The sequence below is a fragment of the Epinephelus fuscoguttatus genome, linkage group LG3 (assembly GCF_011397635.1).
Source record: "Epinephelus fuscoguttatus linkage group LG3, E.fuscoguttatus.final_Chr_v1".
Lineage (NCBI taxonomy): Eukaryota > Metazoa > Chordata > Actinopteri > Perciformes > Serranidae > Epinephelus > Epinephelus fuscoguttatus.
Window position 1 is genome coordinate 43,569,603 of NC_064754.1, and position 20,224 is coordinate 43,589,826.

Below are 20,224 nucleotides of genomic sequence, written 5' to 3' on the forward strand. Positions count from 1 at the left end.
TGACCATTTCCGGTCAATGGAATTTGGTACTGGTGGGGTTAGGTTCCTAACTCAACACTTTTGAGGGTACCGACTGGATTCCATCGGCCCTACTGAGTATCGAGTACCACTTCACAAATCCATCGTTGCCAAATCTCTTACTTGAGAGCACATCTTTGTGATAACACTGGGTTTGGACAAAAGATGGAAGTGCTACAAAGCTTGGAAGTAAGCCACAGACCTTCAAGACCCTAATAGAGTTCTGCTCAGCCACCGAGTCCAACTTTAGACAGGAGGTGGAAACACCCTGAAGCTGGTAAGCTGGCCACTGAGCTCCGTGGCCAACTTCCCAGCTTTGGGGTGAGCCACAATTATTGCTGCAGCACCAATCTGCCAGTTTTGCCTGCAGTTGAAGAGCAGTGATTGGCATGACTGACAGCTACGTTAGAGACTCCTTGGCTCTGAATGGTTGGTTTCATTTAGTCACGGTGGATTCGTGGAAATGCAATCAGGAACACTATAAGGAGGCAGAGGAACATGTTTTTTTCTGTCTCATATTACTTTGTCAGGATATAGTGACAATTTCAGCATTTATGCCAAAACGTATTGTTTATAAAAGTTACTAGCTGTGGCTTTAATTCTGTATTAAAAAATAAGAAATGTGTTTCTCTAATGCTTACAGTGTAGTTCCTAAGTATTCTTTGGTTTAGTTCATAGGTTCCACATGTAAAAGAAGGATCACTGGATTACCGTTTCACAACTTTTGTCATCTCTGCCACTGATACTGTCCATCAACTCAGCAGGACAACTGTTTGTTGATTGCACTGCTTGACCTGAGCTGACCAGTCACTGTTTCATCATCGTCTCACTTTGTTAATTAAAGCCTGATAGCGTTTACTCTGGGACAGATGGCCCTTGAACTTCCCAAGGCTCTGCATGTCCTCTAGGTTTCAACTAGCCGCAGATCAGCCACATGCAGGGTTCCCCAAAGGGCCCAGTTCTTTCTTGCAGCTCCTTGATTACAGTTTGGCTTAAATCTGGCCAGATCAAAGAATCTGGAATTTTTTTTTATTTTTATTTTGTAAAAAAGGATATTTACGCATATTTAACAGCTAACAAAGAAATGACCATGTAGTGTTGTGTCGGCATGGTCGAAACACACTTGAAAATGCTTTGGAGTTGTTGTAGAATGTTACACTCCACTACAGCATGCACATAGTTTCTCTGTAAACTTTTGAAATCATGATAATAATAATAATAATAATAATAATAATATACAGAATTAAGAACACAGCACAACATTTAATATACATTTTTATGAGCCCCATTAAGGACATGGATAATTTCAAAAGATTACCACCAAAATGGGGATTTATTCACCTAGTACTGTGTAGGGGTGTAACGATCTATCAATCTGGATCAATACATCGATTTAATGATCAATGATCCAATCACGTCGATGCAAATTGAAAACATCAATCCATATTGTCATCTTTAGCATAGGTTTTTATTTTGAAAGTCTGTGTCACTGTCAAACAGCGGCAGGCAGATGGCAAGTAGCTGAGAGAAAGACGATGAGGATGACTTTATTTAATTGGGAATAAATCAGCAGAGTGAAAATATTTTGGATTTTGGAGAAAATACAGGACAACAGACAAATTTGTTAAGCTATGAGAAGAGGAAAATGGCAGCAGCTAGCAGACAGAGGAAAAATGTCCGCTAGCCTTGCGGAATGATCTTGTCAATCTGTGTTTATGGCTGTTTGGAGAAGTTTTCCTTCAGGGCTTAAAGCCAGATATTCCTGATGTTTTATGAAAAAGATGATGGTTTGGGTTACAATGAAAAGAATTCCAGAAAGGTCTCTCTGTCAGAAAGCCCTGAAGGTTAACTTATCCCATTTGCTTTTTCATTTGTGTCAGTGGAGTCAGTTTAAAGTGAACTTTACTGTACTCATTATTTATGTGTTGTTTATGTGTTTTATGGCCAAAAGTAAAAAAGCAAGGGGTGGCAGCGTCTTCTGTAACTGATTGTGTTAAATGAGCATTTAATATCGCCTAATATCGATCACAGACCCTTGATTCGCATCGAATTGAAATCGTATCGTGGCCGACTTTGTAATATCGTATCGTTGTCCAAGGAATCGATATAATATCGTATCATGATGAAACTGGTGATTTACACCCCTAGTATTGTGCCTATCTTAGGGGATCATAACATATCAAGTGTGTAATTTATCTGCTGCTGTTGCTGGTCAAAATGAGACCAAATGTTTCTATTGCTGTCAGTTTCTGAGCCACAACAACAGCCAAAATGTGGCCTGCAACAGACTGGGTCAGGCTTGTTTCTAGCCTAGCCAACTGCCCGAATGCCTTTTGCCTAGGGATGCACCATTTTATCGGCCACACATCAGTACTGGCACTAGGATGACAATCAGCAACTGCAGTGGCCGATGTTTCTCTGTTGTGTCACATTAATTTTGTGCAGCCTAAAAAGCAGGGCTTGAGAATAACAAGTCCTGTCATTCTGGGGATAAAAGAAAACGTGTTTGGGACAAACAGTGATCTTCCCTTGAACACCATTGGCAGGAAAACACGCAGTAAACCTACTATAAAGGCATCAGGGGAGGCACCTTAATTTTGTCCTGATTTTTTTGCCTAAAGCTAGCCAAGAAAGGGCTTAGGCAAACTTCTCCCTGCAGCAATACCTTTGACCTGTTGATGGCAATAGAGGTAAAGTCAGGGGATCACCAAATTTGGGAGCAGTCATCCTCTGGAGACCATCAATGTTTGGACCAAAATGGTCGACCAACTGACTGAATGACTAACACTGCCATCCCAGAGCCAAAGCTGCTAACACGACAAAAAATTCCATCTGATACATCCCCTACTGGGACTGAGAAATGACAACAACTATACACACAGTTTGTCCACGTACAACACTGCCATATATCAATGCAAGAGTGGCAAGTGACCTTTTACAAGTAGATATTGTCTCTGTGTGTAATGTAGGCCTATAGAGCACACGCTGTGTGTGTACAGTGGGTAACGTGACTTCCCATGGCTGAGCATGGTTAGGAGGGCTGTTGTTGTAAGGGTAATTAAGGTGCCCTCTGCTTTCCCTCCAACATTGTGAAAGGTCAGTGTGCTAGTGGAACTCAGCAGAACAAGACTACAGAGGGACCTGCATACTCACAAACACTATGTAACGCATTGCTTCAATCATTTCACCTGACCTCTCCACCCCTCGGCCTTTTCCTGCCTGCATGGTAACGTCATGAACCCACCCTAATGAATGAGAACTGCACAAGTTTTCTGCTTGGGTACACAACTATATGCACTCAATCCCCTGGTTACTGTGGAAAATGAAACTAAGATGACAGTAGCGTGATATTCCCAGGCTGTATCTGTCACAGCAAAGCTTTGAGCTAGCGTCAGCATGCTAATATGCTCACAGTGACAATGTTGATGATTAGCAGGTATAATGTATACCAAGAGACCAAAACTGCTATCTTAAGAATGATGCCACTTGCATTTTTGTAGTTGTTGGATTAAAGTACAGAGAAGAAACCAATCAGGGCCAGCATTAAACACACAACTGCCAAGCAAGTTATCTGGACCAATGAGAAATATAAAGATGTTATATGGCCATACATCAAGGCAAATCCTTGGGATCCCTAATTGCCTTGGCCCAAACCTTTGGATCCGCCCACTCCACTAAGTACAATCTGACTGATTCACCTGGCATTGAGACATTAAACAGCAGTTTTCTCAGTTAGAATAATAAACAGCCAATGAGCGCCATGGTGGGACTCACTTAGCCAATCAGTGCCACAGGCAGGACTAACACCACTGTCATGTTGTTGTCAAGCAGTGCACCAGAACCAGTGAGGAGCAGTAACAACAATGGCGAGTGCCATAGACAAGATAGATGCTGTTATTGAGGCTGTTCTAAGTCGACATGTCTTCTTAATATTGGCTGACATAGTAGTTTGTTCTTACGTCACCTCGCTCCACTCTTAAGAACCCTGCAAAACAGGTATGTCAGCATAGCTACGCATTAATATGGACTTGAAATTATGTTAAGTATGTTAGATTTGATCTGCTCCATGTCATTGCATTGGTACTGCACTTACCCTCCCCCCCAAACCCACAACCGCCCTACCATTACAAATATCTTCTACTTCTGAGTGAAACACTGAATGCTCATAATTATACGATCTGAATCCATGACAGCATCACAGCTTTTTTGCAAACTCCTGGAGGGACTAGCTTATTAAGCACTGGATAGTATATTAATTTGCTTCCTACTGTCTTGTCTGAACTGCTTTTCTCCATCTCACATGTGAAAGAAAGGTGTGATGCAGTTAGGTGTGATGTAGTAATAAAACACTTTATTACAAGGAACTTTTCTTCATGTTAGCTCAAAGCACAAATGTGATCTCCTTACACAATACAGAAGTGTATCTGTCATCTGAATAAATACACAATGTGGATGTAAGTGTGCCTGTTACCCAGAAGCTCTGCAGGGGCTGCAAAATATCTACACCAATATCCTGGGAAAAGACATTTATATCTGAAAGATAGTACAAAGACACAGACTCAAGTGGGAAGAACCACGACAGGTTTGCCCTTTAAAATACAACAGCTGAAATGACAGCACACTTTAGAGACACATTAATGCAAAACCCAGAGAGAGGAAGAAGATATTACCATTATGGCAGGTAAAATGTCAAAGAAAACTGTTGACTCCCTCGAGGTGGTCGCAAGCTATCATTTCATCTTTTGCATCAACATGTGTTACTCAAAACACACAAAACATATAGAAGTTAGTGCTTAATTTAGTCACTTTGACACCTGAGGTACAGTGAAGATAAAAGACCATACTCATGGCATCACAATGGTATCACATTGGTGTTGAGCATGATTACAATTAAGTGGCTCAAGATGGCGGAACAATTAACATCCTAATACAAACAGCCCTGATGACATTATTTGTTTCCATCCTGCATCCAGCGCAAGCAATTTAGAATCCATTTGATATTATTTGCATGAGGATAATACAGATGAATGAGGAACAGTGTTTATCTGTTTCAGCTCATCATCGTGGTGCAACATGGCACTCGAGTGAGACGGCTGCACGCAGACTTGGTCCACATTATTCTCATTGATTTATCTGCTTGTTTATTCCACATATTACCTCACACACACTGACAACAAAAAACAAGCAGCCCATTTATCAACCAGGTTTGGAAAACACTGGCTGGCGATGAGGTAAAATGCTGGTAAATAACAATGTGCATGGCTTACAGCAATGAATTAGTTCCTACCCTGGAGGAAACTGTCAAACCTTAGCACTTGTTCATATGGCTGTGTTGTTCCCAGCATTAGAAGCAGACAGCACTGGACTGGTTTATATAAACTGGTTGTTAATTGGGAGATAAGCAGGCAAATGTAGAAACCAATCCTCAAGGTCCACTTAGTAGCTTTTTCTGGGGCTTTCAATCTGTCATCCGCTCAGTCGTCACCATGGGACCCAAGTGTGACCTGCACTAACAAATGAAAGGTATCCACTGATGAAGACCATGTAAAGCTTCTTAAAGCTCCACAAAAAGCAGGTACTGTAAGTGGACCTTCAAGTCTGAGGTTCTTTAGCTCCGACAAGCAGCACTATAGGTTGCTCTGTCAGTCAGTTGGTTAGAAAAAATTGCCCCACCAATTGGCAGTCACCATTTTTGCCCTCAGAGGCTGAAATTTAGCATGGAGGTCTAGTGTGTGCGTGAAAATGTGTGTTTGTGTTGATTCCGGTTGGCTAAAAGTAGTGGGAGTGGCCTATGACAAATAAGTACATAACTTCTGGATTCACGTAACATGTCCAAGCTTTATAGAAAGACACACGCAGACACGCACACACTGTCACACGAAGCTCAAGTCACTGAATATAAAACTGAGGAAACATCATACACTACAAACTTTCTTGCCGCATTACAACTGTTGCCTCACAGCAAGAGGGGCCCTTTTGTGTGGAGTCGGCATGTTCTCCCCATCTCAGCATGGGTTTTCTCCAGGTGCTCCAGCTTCCTCCCAAGACATGCAGGTTAGGTTAACTGGTGACTCTAAATTGCCTGTAGGTGTGAATGTGAGGATAAATGGTTGACTGCCTCTGTGTGTCAGCCCTGTGATAGTCTGGCGACCTCTCTAAGGTGTACCACACCTTTTGCCCGATGTCAGCTGGGATCGGCTGACATTGGGCAAAAGGCGCAGATGGAAGTCTGCTTTAATTCCAGTTGTTCTGTAAAGTCTCTACCCTTTAATTAATGGTATCAGAGAGGAAATTAAGAATGAAATTGATTAGTGGACTGACAAAACTCACTGCAAACAATCAAAAAATTGATAATTAATAATTTAGTAATTCAAAAGCAAAAATTTAAAAATATTCTCTGGCTCCCACTTCTTAAATTTCAGGACTTGCTGTTTTGTAAGGTAAATACTGTGATACTTGAATGTTTCTTTTATTTTTGACAACTTCTGAACAACAAAAAAATGAGTGATAGATAAATCAACAATGAAATAATCAACTGCAGGGCTAGAAAAAGCACAAAGAGACATCAAGACTGTAGTCAAAAGAAAGAGGAGTGTTAAAGACAGTGATAAGAAAAGAGAGTGAAAGCTGTGCAGGCTAAAAGGAAAGCAGAGCGCGGGTTCCCACTGAGAACAAAGCACCTTTTGACCCATAAAAAGGTGTCTCTTTATCAGCCTGTTAATTTGACTGTTAGCATTAATCTGAGAGGAAAGCCTAAACAAAATTAGATTTTAAACAGGTATGCTGAACCTCATGGATTTCCAATAATCAGTCTCTGTGAGGAGAAAGAAAGTAGATGAGGAGAGAAAAAGAGACATCAGAGGAGTGCTGGAGCATATGCTTTAACAGAACTTAGATTTTTCATATACAAAGTCTCCACTGCTGTGATAAAAAGAGATGGAACTGAAAAGAGAAGGAGACAGACAGGGGACAAGGAGGGAGACATGTACATATGCGTATGTGAGTGTGTGCGCATGTCTTTCTGTTAAGGCCTATGCATATAATTGGTCGCCATCCTCCTCTCATTAGTAACTGCACGGGACTCCAGGGGACTTTCCAGGCTTTTTCCCTCTGTGCCCTTTTAAGACTCCCATAATGCCCCCAGCACCACGCGCTGTGTCGATCAATGGCCCCTGATTTTCCCATTTGTTAGGCCTGCAATAAATGAAGGTTATTAAAATAGTAGAAAGCATCGATCTCCTCCGGGTGTACCATGGCTAGCTGGCAGTAACAGGTCAAATATTGGACACTTCAGCTGAAAGCCCAGAAAAGACTACTGTTGAAATACGAAGTGTGTTTTATTTATTTTTTTTTTTTTTAGGATATTTACAAAATGGTTTGTGGCCAAAGACGATAAATGCAAGTCCATGAGTCAGCAGCAGAAGTTTCATAAAAGACGTAATTCACTGCTGGAAAGATGGACTTTCATAAAAACGATATAAATAGAAAAAGATATAAATACTTTTGAAATCGGTGCTACATGACCAGAGAAAACAGTGTCCTTATAGGGAAGTATTATCCACAGTTTGAGCAACAGCCCGAGGGCCAATGAAAATCTGCATTATGGGTTTGGATTTGAGCTGAGAGATGAGCAGTGGGACCTGAGCACTGGCAAAATGAAGGAAAGTTTACCTTAGTCAAGTTACACATTCTACCCACACTGTTATGATACAAAGCTAGTTAAAATTGGCAAGTATCCCTATAAGGGTTCAGTATGCTTAAAACAAATAGCCACACTCAAGTCAGTGCTAAAAGCTATCACAGCCCCCTCCTGGCTGCATCACTCCTTCTCTTACATCTGGGCAATATTAAGGCATCAGAGGGGCACATTTTTGTGCATATCTATTCATTATCCTATAAGCCATCAGTATTTAAATCCAGCAAGACTTGTCTAAGTGGGCTAATTGTGTATTAGATACCCAGCATTGTAGGCAGGGCTTTCTCACACACTGGATAATATCATCATCTCCACATCCTTTGCAAATGTGCAAAACTTTCACTGCAAATCTTTCATGCTCAAGACAACTTTGCACTTTTCTCATCGAATTTTAAAACCATGCCTGGTGGGAAGAAATGAAGTGATGGATTAATAGTGACAAAGCTATATGCCAGTTGTGTTCTACTTAACAATGACAAATAGAACTGTATTTAAAAATGCTGAAGGCCTCAACTAGGACAACGTACACAGTCTATACTGAAGATGTATAATAAAAGCATAATAAGAATGAGATACATGATGGTTTCACTGCAATGACAAAGTTGGACCTTTCTAAGCAATTTCTCCATGACACTATCCACTTACCAAAGTCTTCACATCCATCTCTACCAGAAGACACAGAGTGTTACTGTTCATTAATCTTCATTCCCAACAAAAACCATCAGCATTATCCTTCCCCTAATTACGCTGACATGAAGAGGAAATGAAAGATGATACAAACTGAGATGGAGTCATTTCCATGCAGCTAATGGCCTCAATAAGACCACTTGTTTTTTTTGTTTTTTTTTAAGGATGCACGTAATTTTCAGAAAACCAGAAATCCCACAAGTGTATACAAATACGAAAACACTGAGCCTCCTCTTTTCACACAGGGAGGTCAGAGGTCAGAGATCTGGGATCTGAGGTAGGGTCAAGGCCAGTGCCAGAACTACATCTTTCTTCAGTATCTTGCTCAAAGATTTCAGCAGGGTGGGAGCTTGTTAACAAGCACTCTTTAGTCTGGGGCTTTTGGTTTAAGGGCGGTTGCAATAACTCAACACGGATATAAAAATCACTGGCATGTAATTATTATTAGTACCTTGACAATACGTTTTCTTTTCATGCCTCTGTGGCTGAAAGTCTATATGCTGCCTAATGAACCGTGTACATTGATTGAGTTCAACTAATGATGCAGACAATAAAGCTGCAAAGACCACCTGTCTCATTTCCACATTATTACCATGGGCTTGGATATTGATGACTTATTGATTTCATTATTCCTAAATCGAAAAACCCAGCAGCCACGGCACGTGTGTAAACAAGCAGGGAGGGATATGAGGGAGAAGTGAATGTTTTATGTGTGTGTGTGTGTGTGTGTGTGTGTGTGTGTGTGTGTGTGTGTGAGAGAGAGAGCGAGAGAGTAAGCTAGTCCAGAGTAGTGCAAGTTACAGTAACCATAAGCCTCAATTGCTTGCTCTGACACCAGATATCAAGTACGGCATCTACCTGATAATCTCAAGTCAAGTAGTTAAAATCCCAGTCCCTCCTCAAATTAAAAGACCAAATGTAGACTGCAGTGAGCCACTTGTAAATCCAAAAGGAAGTTCACATCAATGGGGCTCAAAATATTATTTGCATCTGGATGGTAATGCATGCACAATCTGAGCTGTGCACATAATTCTCACCTTTTCATGCAACTGTGCACGTCACTAGGTCCAGCTACCAACGCTCTCCCACTGACTATACGTAGACTCACAGAATTGACAATTTTTACACACTAACACGCCACACATACATTTTCTCACATAATGAAAACCAAATTGATGAGGGGTTGCAGTAAGAAAAGAGAACACTGACAGTGAGAGAGAGCAGCACGATGCAGCAGCAGCGCTGATTACTGCGATAAAGCTAGCCGCGCTGCCTTGCTGCCTTGCTGCCGCACTACAGTGAAGTTTGTTTCAAGTTGGATATTTGACAGACTATTATTATAGTCAGATTATAAAAATATTATGGCAATCGCGATGCTAATTTCCTTTGGCACACTAATGGTAATCCCCATTATGTGTTAACATCGAGCTAACAGACTAAACTCTTATTATTTGCCACATGGTCGTAGCAGTTCAACTCAGAACAAGGTTTATTAACAGGGCTGGGAATCACCAGAGGATCAGTGATACGATATTATCACAATACTACATTATTGCTATTTTAAATGTGCTGCAATATACTGCATTTTGCGATACAATATACTGCGATATAATGCAGTTTATTACCTTGCAAATAATGCAAATAATGCCACCAAACAAAACTCTGTCAACACCCCTTCATATGGGATTTTAGTGCTTTTTCAATTTTTTATAAATATTAAAAAAAGAAACATTAACTTTTTTTCAGTAACTTCCAGTATCACATTTAGTTAGCATTGGAAGATGTCACCATGAGAAGCTGGTAATTGACAGGCAGAAGTCAGTATTCAGTACGTAATATCTATCTAAAGAAGCTAGCAAAGAGGTCTTAATGTTTTTTTTTTATAAGTTTCTATATTAGATTTGCTGAGAAGCTTCTAGAAAACTCATCTATGACCATACAGATTTGAAGATGTTTTACTGTAAATTACTGTAATTTCCATCAGATCCAGCTGTGGCTGTGGTGAAAAGAGGCACAAATACACCGAATGGAACAGTAAAAAAATTGCTGTCAATAAAAAATATTTCGCAGCATGTAATTTAAAAAGTTGCATGCACCAGTGCATGTCCACAGAATAAAGTATTTCAAATTGTGCTTGAATGACAAATGATCTGATATGTACAATTTAAAAATCTCAGGAACGAACATTGTTACACAAACACCCACAGGCCATTTTCACGCAGCTACAAACGGCTTTGACAATTATATATTCTGCTCTAAGTGTTTCAACGACAATGTGCTGTCACTGTGTTAATTACAGCAGTGCTGCGGGCATCAGGGAAGATGAAGGAAACAACTGGGCCACTGATGAGAAATACTGAAATACTGTAAGAATATTACAAAGAACGTAGTGAATCATAGTTAAAGTAAAGCATTGTTGTGTTAGTGTCTGAGAGTGGGAAAAAAAAGAAATTCCAATAAGAATGTATAAAGACACAACAGTGTCCCAGTTTGGAGTCTGATCCTGGTTTTGATTATATTTGAAATGTGACATTTACATGGAGCATAAAGAGACTTGTATTTTTCATCTTTCTGTATACATGATTTTTTCCCTGCATGTGTATATCCTCAGTAAGTGTGGAGGCTCAGATTTCCACTGTTTTTTTCCACATTGGAAAAATTTGCTTTTGTCATCTAACCAGCAGTAACACAAGTGGAAGTATCTTAATATGTTTAATATTCATCCTCTACATTACCAGTGTCAGATTTTCATCATATTGTTGATCATTACATTTTTTTGTTTTCCTCACCACTGACATAAGTCAAGCTGAGGAAGCACCTGGATCAGGTGTTCACATGCCAAGAGTTCTAACAGGTTTCTTAAAACCATAACGAGGCCTTAATCCCACAGAGAGCATTGTAGCAGCTGGAGGCAGATTTTTGTAATTGTTTTTTATGAAAATGCAGCTTTTTGCTTTCTGTTTCTTTTGCTATGCGCCTCATGTTTCTGCGCCCTAGGCTCCTGGCATTTTTGCCGGCACGCTCTGAACTCCTTGAGTTGAAAAAACTTCAACTCAGAGTGGAAAAGCGCCCCACATCATCTCTGCTTTTTCCCTACTGTCCAATCAGATGATTTGAGATGTGGACCTTCTGTGGTGGTCATGACAACAAGTTTACAGTTGGTAAACAATTGAGGAGAAACTGGTGGTAGCAGCTGCTGGATACCCAGAGCTATGTGACTTTACAACTGCAATTACCACCATCTCAATAGTAAACAGCAGGCGTGGAAGCATAAAAGTGCAGTACCTGAAACGACCATCATGGAGGCAAAGCTCCTGGACCAGCTGGTGGTACTTCCTCAGGATCCACCCTCTTTTTTGGGGTCTCATGTACCCACACAGATCTCTGTTCCCTGTGCCCAGCAAACTATTTGCTGACAGCCTCTCACCCTCAACCAGAGCTACAACAAGTACCCTCTGCCTGTCCATTTGAGGAACAAGACACTAATGACTGTGAAATTTATTTAAAAAATAAATAAATAAATAAAAAAAATACATTGATCACATAGGAAGGTTAGGGTAAGGAGGTGATGGGGTTGTTGCCTGGCAACAATAAAGAGGCGCAGCAACCATTTTTTTAGTAGTGCCATTCCAGTTAAAAAAAAAGGCAGTGCAGTGCGGCTCATGTTTTACAACCAGCAAAACACTTTCTGATCGGGGCCTGAGGGATGATCTGCAGGTTCCTGAATCCAATATATATAATGTTTACATGTGCATGTACATAACCTGGGCTGCAAACTCCAAAAGCCTGAACATAATAGTGATGTTAATGCTGCATTTCCATGGGCTCAGGTTGGTCCATGTTAACCATGCTGAGCCTATGAAAACATGCATTTCTTCTGCGTCCTCACAGCAGAGTAGAGCTGTGCCAAGACTATAAACAAAGCCCTGTGTTTTTTAAAGTCTCTCTGTGTTTAGCTCCCCTGTAGCTTCTTACTGAGTCTCTGCGGTTTGGAGTTTAGTTTCACTCATACAAGCCCATCCATACTTTCAGAAATCAGACTACTGATCGCTTTATATCAGTATCAGAGCTGTGTTGCATTACTGCTGATGCAAACCAGACATTTCCTGCTGCTTCTTCATATTCAAAGCTTTCTCCTGGTGAACCAATGGGAGGCATTTACTGTACAGCACCTAAATGGAACACAATATGTTGTTTATCACGTGTTTGTGTTGTTCTCCTTTAATAAAAAAAAAAAGGTTTACACAACAAGATATGGACATATTTAGCAGTAATGGGTCAATGAATCAGTTTTAAACATTGCCAAAAGAAATAGCAGAGACAGAATCAGCCACAGTGAGCTGTATGTTGAAGAGCGATGGAAACTACTTCAAGCATTTGTTTTGGCAAATGACATACCAATGACACGTGATGAATTAAACAGCTTGTTTTACTTTGCGTACTGTAGATAAACATTAACAATGGCCAGCCTGAGCTTGAGTGGCCGCTGTTGCCTACGGCATAGCTCAGCACAAGTATCCCCATCACCATCAAGAAAACAGAATAGCGGTCTATGTAAACACATCAAATCAGGCTTTTAATCATTTTCTATTTTATCACGTTTGGTTACATCTCCAGCAACGAGCTCAATTTTGCTCAAAAATAAATAAATATGACTAAAAAAAAGGTCTGCATGAATTTAGAGACAATATTTAATGTTTTTTAATGAGAATGTTTCTAGTGTCTACAAATGTTTTGTAGGGCTGTACCCAAATCAGAATTACATCAGTCGAATCAGATTTGGCTGTTGAATACGAATGTTCTACTGTAAGTTCAAATCAAATCCTCCCAGCTAATGCGTGCTAACTATGCTAACAACAGATTGGACACATGCAGCAACATTTTTTACCAACAATGGAAACCAAACAAAGGCCAGAGACTGTATTGTATTATGTTGCTGTGAATTCAACACTCCTACGTAGAAGGCAGAAGATAACATTATCTCTTAGCCTGCTTGAGAAAATCCTTTCTTGCTTTGGGCAGCTTCCTCCGTCTCACTCAGCCTGTGTTTGGGTGATGGATGTATAAAGAGACCTGGATACAGCGTTGGAGGAGGGGCACTGCTCATTCCTACAAAAGACGCTCAGTGGTGTCTGAAGCTAATAACATTCAACTGCCGTTTATAGAATTATCCTGATGATCAGTGCTGCTTCCCCATCATTGCTCTATGGGCCCATTATTGGGACTTCTGATCGCCAAGCTGGCTACTGCCTGTTTAGCACTTCGCTAACTTGAATATGGATAAAATGATTTAATCTTGCGGCTCTACTAGACTTTTCAAATGTTATCAGACTACATGGATCAAATTCTGATAATGAAATGAGTCATTTCGCAGGGGTTGTGACCCTCAGAAAACGTATGTGCTAATTTACGGACCTGTCTTTCCCAGATAAGTCTATGGGGAAAAGTCATTTGGGGCCAAATGACATCATGTGACAGACTGAGCAGTTGTAATTCCACTGTTTGGCCAATATGAAAACTGGCTTCAAAGCCCAGGCCTGGTCTAGGTCTGCAGCTACCTGTACCAGAGAACAGCATGGAAAAAGAAGAGGTCACTTTGTAGCTAAATCTGGAAAAAAAATGCTCAACTTGAAGGAATCTCAATCGACTGAGGGGTCTGTGCTCATTGCTGTTGTACCCAAGTTTTCAAAGAAATCAAACCAATCTGCTCAGGTTTTAAAGGTTTAAATGCTCAATCAATTCAATGGCGTCTGAATGCACTACAACAAAACTGATGTCGATCAAGGTTTCAAAGTGTTAACGGCAGGCGCACTGGAGAGATCAGTGACCCTGCAGCATGTATGTTAGTATGCTGTCTGCAAAGATGAAGTTAAATCAAAACTAGTTCCAGAATACTATTGTCACAAACATTTAGTATTTTACAGAAAATGCTAAAAACTTACAACATTTTCACTGCCTGTATACAGTATCCAAATTTTGTTACCATTAAACCTTCCCCACATTTTCCCGGGGTATACAGTATTACCGCGACTAATTAAAAATCACTTTAAAAGAGCTCAGAGGTAGTCGCCAAAATGACGGCTTTTGCCTATACCTTTCAGAAACATAATAACAAACATTACATAGGCCTAAGAATACTGAAAAAACAACAACAAAACATGTACAACATTAACAACTTTTATTAATAAATATTAAAAAAAAAAAAAAAAAAGTGCAAATGCAACAGTCAACCAAACAATGAAATAACAACACTGTCTGTGGGCTTCAGTCCACTTCCAAAAAAGTATCAATAAATAACAACAGCCAGTGTTTCCCATACATTCATTTATCTGTGGTGGTGCGCCACGAATAAATTATCTCCGCCACATATAGATTTTTATGCTTTTGGCGCTACCTGTTCGACCTCGCTCATAAACACATTATAATGGGACTCACTGTCTGTGAATGTAGCTTGTCGTTACAATTCCGGTGCAATAGGTGGCGGTATGCATCGTAAAGACGCACTTAACACACCTGGTCCACCAGAAGAAGAAGAACAAGAAGCAGACGTAGTAGCAGAATGGATCCGAAGACCTCTCGGTACAAATATGTGGGCAAACAAGTCCAAAAGTCAACTCTAACTCATCATGTTATATTAGCTGTTTTATTAGCCTGTGTCTGTATTAACATAGCTGGAAGCTCAACATGTGCAGAGACATTAACTCACGCTGTTAGTAGTGTTAACTGCAGCATGAGTCCCATAGCAGCTCGCCCCCGTTAATCAATTACAGTGGCTGCACCGGCAACGGGAGCGGCGCGACAACTCTCTATTTTACGCGGCTCTTCTATTTTTGTCGCGCTATGCTCCCCTACGCGACCCTCCAGCAGATAAAAACTACATGAAATAGTGTGCTAAACGAGCACAATGTGTTTTTAAATGAATAAACCATTATCAGAGGTGATATGTGATGATTTTTTTTCATGCATTTACCCATGTTTATCCGTGACATTGTGTAAATGTCCGTGGCGGACATTTGAAAGCGAGAAGATGACAATCACTACAGTAAACTTGTAGATAACTCAAATATATGTAATAACTTAGGTGGAAAATGCTTTAACATTTCATGGCTCAGCAAACGGTAAACAACCCCGCTGGCTTCTCTATGTGTCGCTTCCACGCAGTCAGTGGAGCCCAAATGAATACGCCGCGACGCTACGCTGACGGGACGCTTACTTTTGCAGCTGGTGGAACCCGGCTGTAAGGTTCTGCTCGTTAGTAATTAACTCTGACGTTGGATGTTCACTCCTTCTTCTGAGTATTGAAAAATATTTTTAATACCCGCCCCCCCCACACCACCACAAATAGATTCCTGTCCTGTGGGAAACAATGAACAGCAGTAACGATAATGTGTGCTATACAGCGTATCCGACCGCAGCAGCTACTACTCTGGTGGTTTATTTTTAGAACCTATCAACATAAATCAAATACATTAAAAGCACAGCTCTACAGCATCCAGTATTAGGGCTTATCAAATAAGAAGAACAGAACAATAAATAACAAGGCATGACTGAAAATGGGCATATATAATCCTATCCTTAGAAGCAACGGGAAATACTGTTCGTTGGTTTATTTTTAGAGCCTTCCTTTAGTTTGAAAAGTTCACCCTCTCCAAGTCCCAACTGTTTTGCCCATCAGAACAGGCTACTCCTCATTGAAAATGACATAAAAACAAAGTATAATGATAACTATAGCAGCAGGTTTTCGCCAGAAAAACCAGCATGTTTACTTTTTCCAGCTGGAGCAGGGCACATAGGCTAGTGGATTGACAAATTTGGCTGCAGTGCTGAATATGCGCTCTGATGGAGAGCTCGTGGCACAAACCCACAGGTACTTCCAGGCAGGCCTCGACATCAGAGGAAAACGCCTGGCTCCATCACATTTCCACCTGAGAAGGAGGTCTTCGTCTCCCTGAATAACAGGCTCACAACAACAGGCAGTTATCTCTGCTCCTGCTCGCTCCTGTATGGTGCCGACCGGACCTGCCACCGCATTGGCTTTTCTTTGAAGGAGACTGCCCAGAGTCATCTGTTTTTGGGTGGTTCAGGTTGCACTTCTCCCTCCTCCACTCTGATGGAAACTGGACCTGCTGCTGCTGCTTGCAGAAGTTGTGAAGTTGTGGGGTTTTTGGGGACCAACTCACTTGATGCGCGGCTTGCCATCTTTCTTCTCTTTCTCACGTCTGAGCTGTCACGTGACGACGTCACATCCAAAAACTTTATCAAATGTCATCTCCCGACAACAGTTATGAGAAACATTATAGCCTATTATTAGTTTTAAATTGTAATAGTATTAAATTGAAAACTCAACCACACATACATAAGTGCTGGACAAACAGTCATTATTTAGACATTAAATAAATTATATTTAATATTATAACAGACCTATAGGGCGGCAGATTTTTTCAGTGACGGTAATGAAACTGATACCGTTGCTATTTTTAGATACCGCGGGATACCTCATTACCGTATTACTGTCCAACCCTAGTATACAGTGTTAGTTAGTAAAACTTCCTGCTGCTACTCAGATCAAACTGGACATCCTGCTGCCTGTTGCTCATGTTCACATGTTTATTCTATTCTCTGTGCACACTGCACTGTCTCCACGAAATTGCCACCAAGGCAAATTCCTTTGCTATTTTGCTATTGGCAGGTAAAATCAATTCTGATCCACCTTCACGCTCAACAAGCTCAACAGCTCCCATACGCACATGGTCCTAAAAATAAGCCTCCACAACGTCATTTCTATGTTTGACAGAATTCCAGGTCAGGACAAACGGGTATTAGAGGGAGACAGGACGCTGGCAGGGTTTACAATGAGGCTACAGGGTTAGACTAGGAACATAAAGGTTTGCCCTCTAGTTTGCGTCAAGCTGCTCTGACATCATACAGCTTACAGTTCCACAGATGAATATGCAGCATAACAGGTAGGGAGAGAAAGGTTTCAGTGCATAGGTCATAGGTGTGTAGGTCAGCTTAGCTTGGCTTCTAGCTTTGAGGCAGTTCTGTTAATCAAAATAGCATTTAACCCATGGGATTAGAGACAGAAAACCCTGCTTTCTTTTATCATTGTGCATTCGCCTCACATTAGATTCATAAAGACGCAATAACACCTGGTTCTGTTTCGTAAACAGAACCTTTGTGGAACTGGGTGCACGTGCACAGGTCCAATTTCTACTTCCACATTAAACTATGAATGGATATGGAAACGCCCTTAAAGGGATAGTTTGGAGTTTCTGAAGTGGAGCTATATAGGGCACTTATCCATTGATAGCAGGTGTCAGTCAGCACGTCCCAAGTTTGGAGAAGCAGGCAGTCCAAAATGGAAACAAAGTAATCTACTGTTGTGGACGAGGGGCAGCAGCAAAACATATTTTGGCCACCTAAAAAAAGTCCACCTAAAAAAATCACTTTAAGTGTACTCTATATCGAGAGTATTTTTGTTGCTTTACCTTACTGCCGGACAGTGATTTTCAATGGGAAAATGAAGCCATTATATCACTTTCTTCAAGCCAGATTCAACTGAGAAAAACTGTGATTTAACTTTGAGCTGCTGGTCTACTGCTGCCTCAAACAGTTTGTTTGTGTAATTGTTTGACTATGGCGTTTAAAGGGTTAGTTTGGATTCACCAAAGTCATACAATAACTCAAACTACCTATTCGAATCGAACTAATCCTATGTTCAGCAAGCTAAAATTAACGTTTTTTTTCCAATGGAGTTTGGTGGCTTTGTGAAATTGGAGCCATGGATGGACTATTGCTTGTTTAAACAGTTGTACAATATTGTGTGCCTGTGCACCAGGCTGGCACTGACTACTAAAATAAGTGAAAAGGAAAGGCTGCATTGTTTGTTAAATGCCAACAATGTCTTGTGGTGTTAATCTATTTTTTATTTATTAGGGGGCCAAAGCACAAGTGTGTGGAGTCTTGCTGCTATTTTAATTTCAATGTTGGACATTTTAAAGATTTCTTGTGTTGATCTATTTTCTATTTATTAAGGGGCCAAAGCAGCCAAAGCAAACCAGCTATATTTTTTATTTAATGTTAATGTTCAAATTTAAAGTTTGTTTATTTAACCCTGTTAACAATAAACAGGTCAGTTTCTCATAGCAACTGTTGTGGATCATTCTCACTAACCCGATTAAGTAGTTGTTCTTGTTAGAGTGATATTGCTTGATCAAACCTTTTCTAACATGACTGACAACAAAATAAGTGAATATGTATAATACGAGCTTGGATCGGATCGGTATCGGTATCGGCCAAAACTCAAGGCTGTAATATCGGTATCGGATCGGAAGTGAAAAAGCTGGATCGAGTATTTGCTTCATGTGTCGTAATGTTACTTAATTATACATTATTATTTCATAGCGTGGGGAATGCGCAAGCCATGTGTTGTCCACTAGAGCGTTTTGGAGTCATTTGATGGTGTATTTGATCAGTTTTGAGGGAGAGAGGGACCTGTACCCTTCACCTCCATTTCAGCGGGCAGCTCTGTCCCACCGATCTCAGAACAGCATGCACTGACAATTAAAGGTAATGTACCTACTCATATGACTATAGGGATTACGGCAATAGGCGAATTTGCCAAAATGTTGAACTATCCCTTTAAACCTTTTATGATGGCTGATTTCCATTTAACTGTTTCAGTTTCAGGGTCCTACTGTGCATGCTGTCTCACGTATGTCACATGTTTGTGAGTCTTTCCCAAAGTGTGGGTGTGTCTATGAGAGGGAGAAAGCCAAACATGAGACCAAGAGAACTGAAACACAGAAGTGATTCTCATATCAGTGGTTTCAAAAAACAAAACAATGCGACAGTTGACTCAAAGAGTCAATATTCACAATGTAGTCATTTTATACATCCCACATGGAACAAGCCGCAGTACATGGAGTATAACCAATATGTCACCCATCGCCAGGGTCCAAAACTAATACTCGCCACTCACCAATTACGGGTAGTTTTTGTCTCTGGCTGGTAAATTTTTGAGACCACTCGACACTCTGGCAAGTTATTTTTTTAAGAGCGAAAAATGCATTTTTTGTCACTGCAGAACGGTGCTGGTATCGGCTGGTTTCCTGGCAGAGTAATGTGTATTTCAGGCAGAGACAATCTTTGGTCACGTAACACCAGGGCCACACCGCCCGCGGAAGCGGTGTGAATAGCCTCGAAGCACTGAGAAGCAAAGCCAGTTTCTTTTTGGCGCCCATGTTAACCAATTGTGTCATCCATACCGGCCGCGGAGCTGCCCTGCAGTGATCGTTTCGGCGTCTGGTCTATTTTCTGCGCGAGCGAATGTGTCAAGTCGGGCAATTGCCCATGATGGAAAAACAGCCCCAAATGTGACGGAGACAACAGCTGCGAGCAGAACCACTTGTCGACCAGCATGGAGAAATGCGCATCTGATGTGAACGGAAGTTCTCCGGCTCGCGCGAGAATTTCGGTGCACTGCGATTGCTGCCCAAACGTAACTGAACAGCTGAGCACACAGGTATGTGTTGTGTCAGAGGAGAAACGAGCCGTTCACATTTCTCTCTTTGTGGCAGGTAACCATCCACAAACCTCACGCACACTTATGAAGGGACTGTTCTTTACTTGTATGTTAATCAGTTGGTGCAGTTTCACTTAAGTAAAAAAAAAAATGACTGAACAACTTTCACTTGTATTGGAGTAATACTTGGCCAAGAGTATCTTTACTTTCACTCAAGTCATGTCACTGAATACTTTGTCCACCACTGGTCAGACATTCACGTTTATATAGGGCAGGCCCTGCTGTTGCAGTCTGGTCGA

General features: G+C 40.9%; 1 protein-coding gene across 4 annotated transcripts in view; it reads right to left on the minus strand.

The window, feature by feature from the left end:
* rptor (regulatory associated protein of MTOR, complex 1) overlaps nt 1–20,224 on the minus strand; it is a 287,229-nt gene that overhangs the window by 255,571 nt on the left and 11,434 nt on the right. The window lies entirely within an intron of this gene.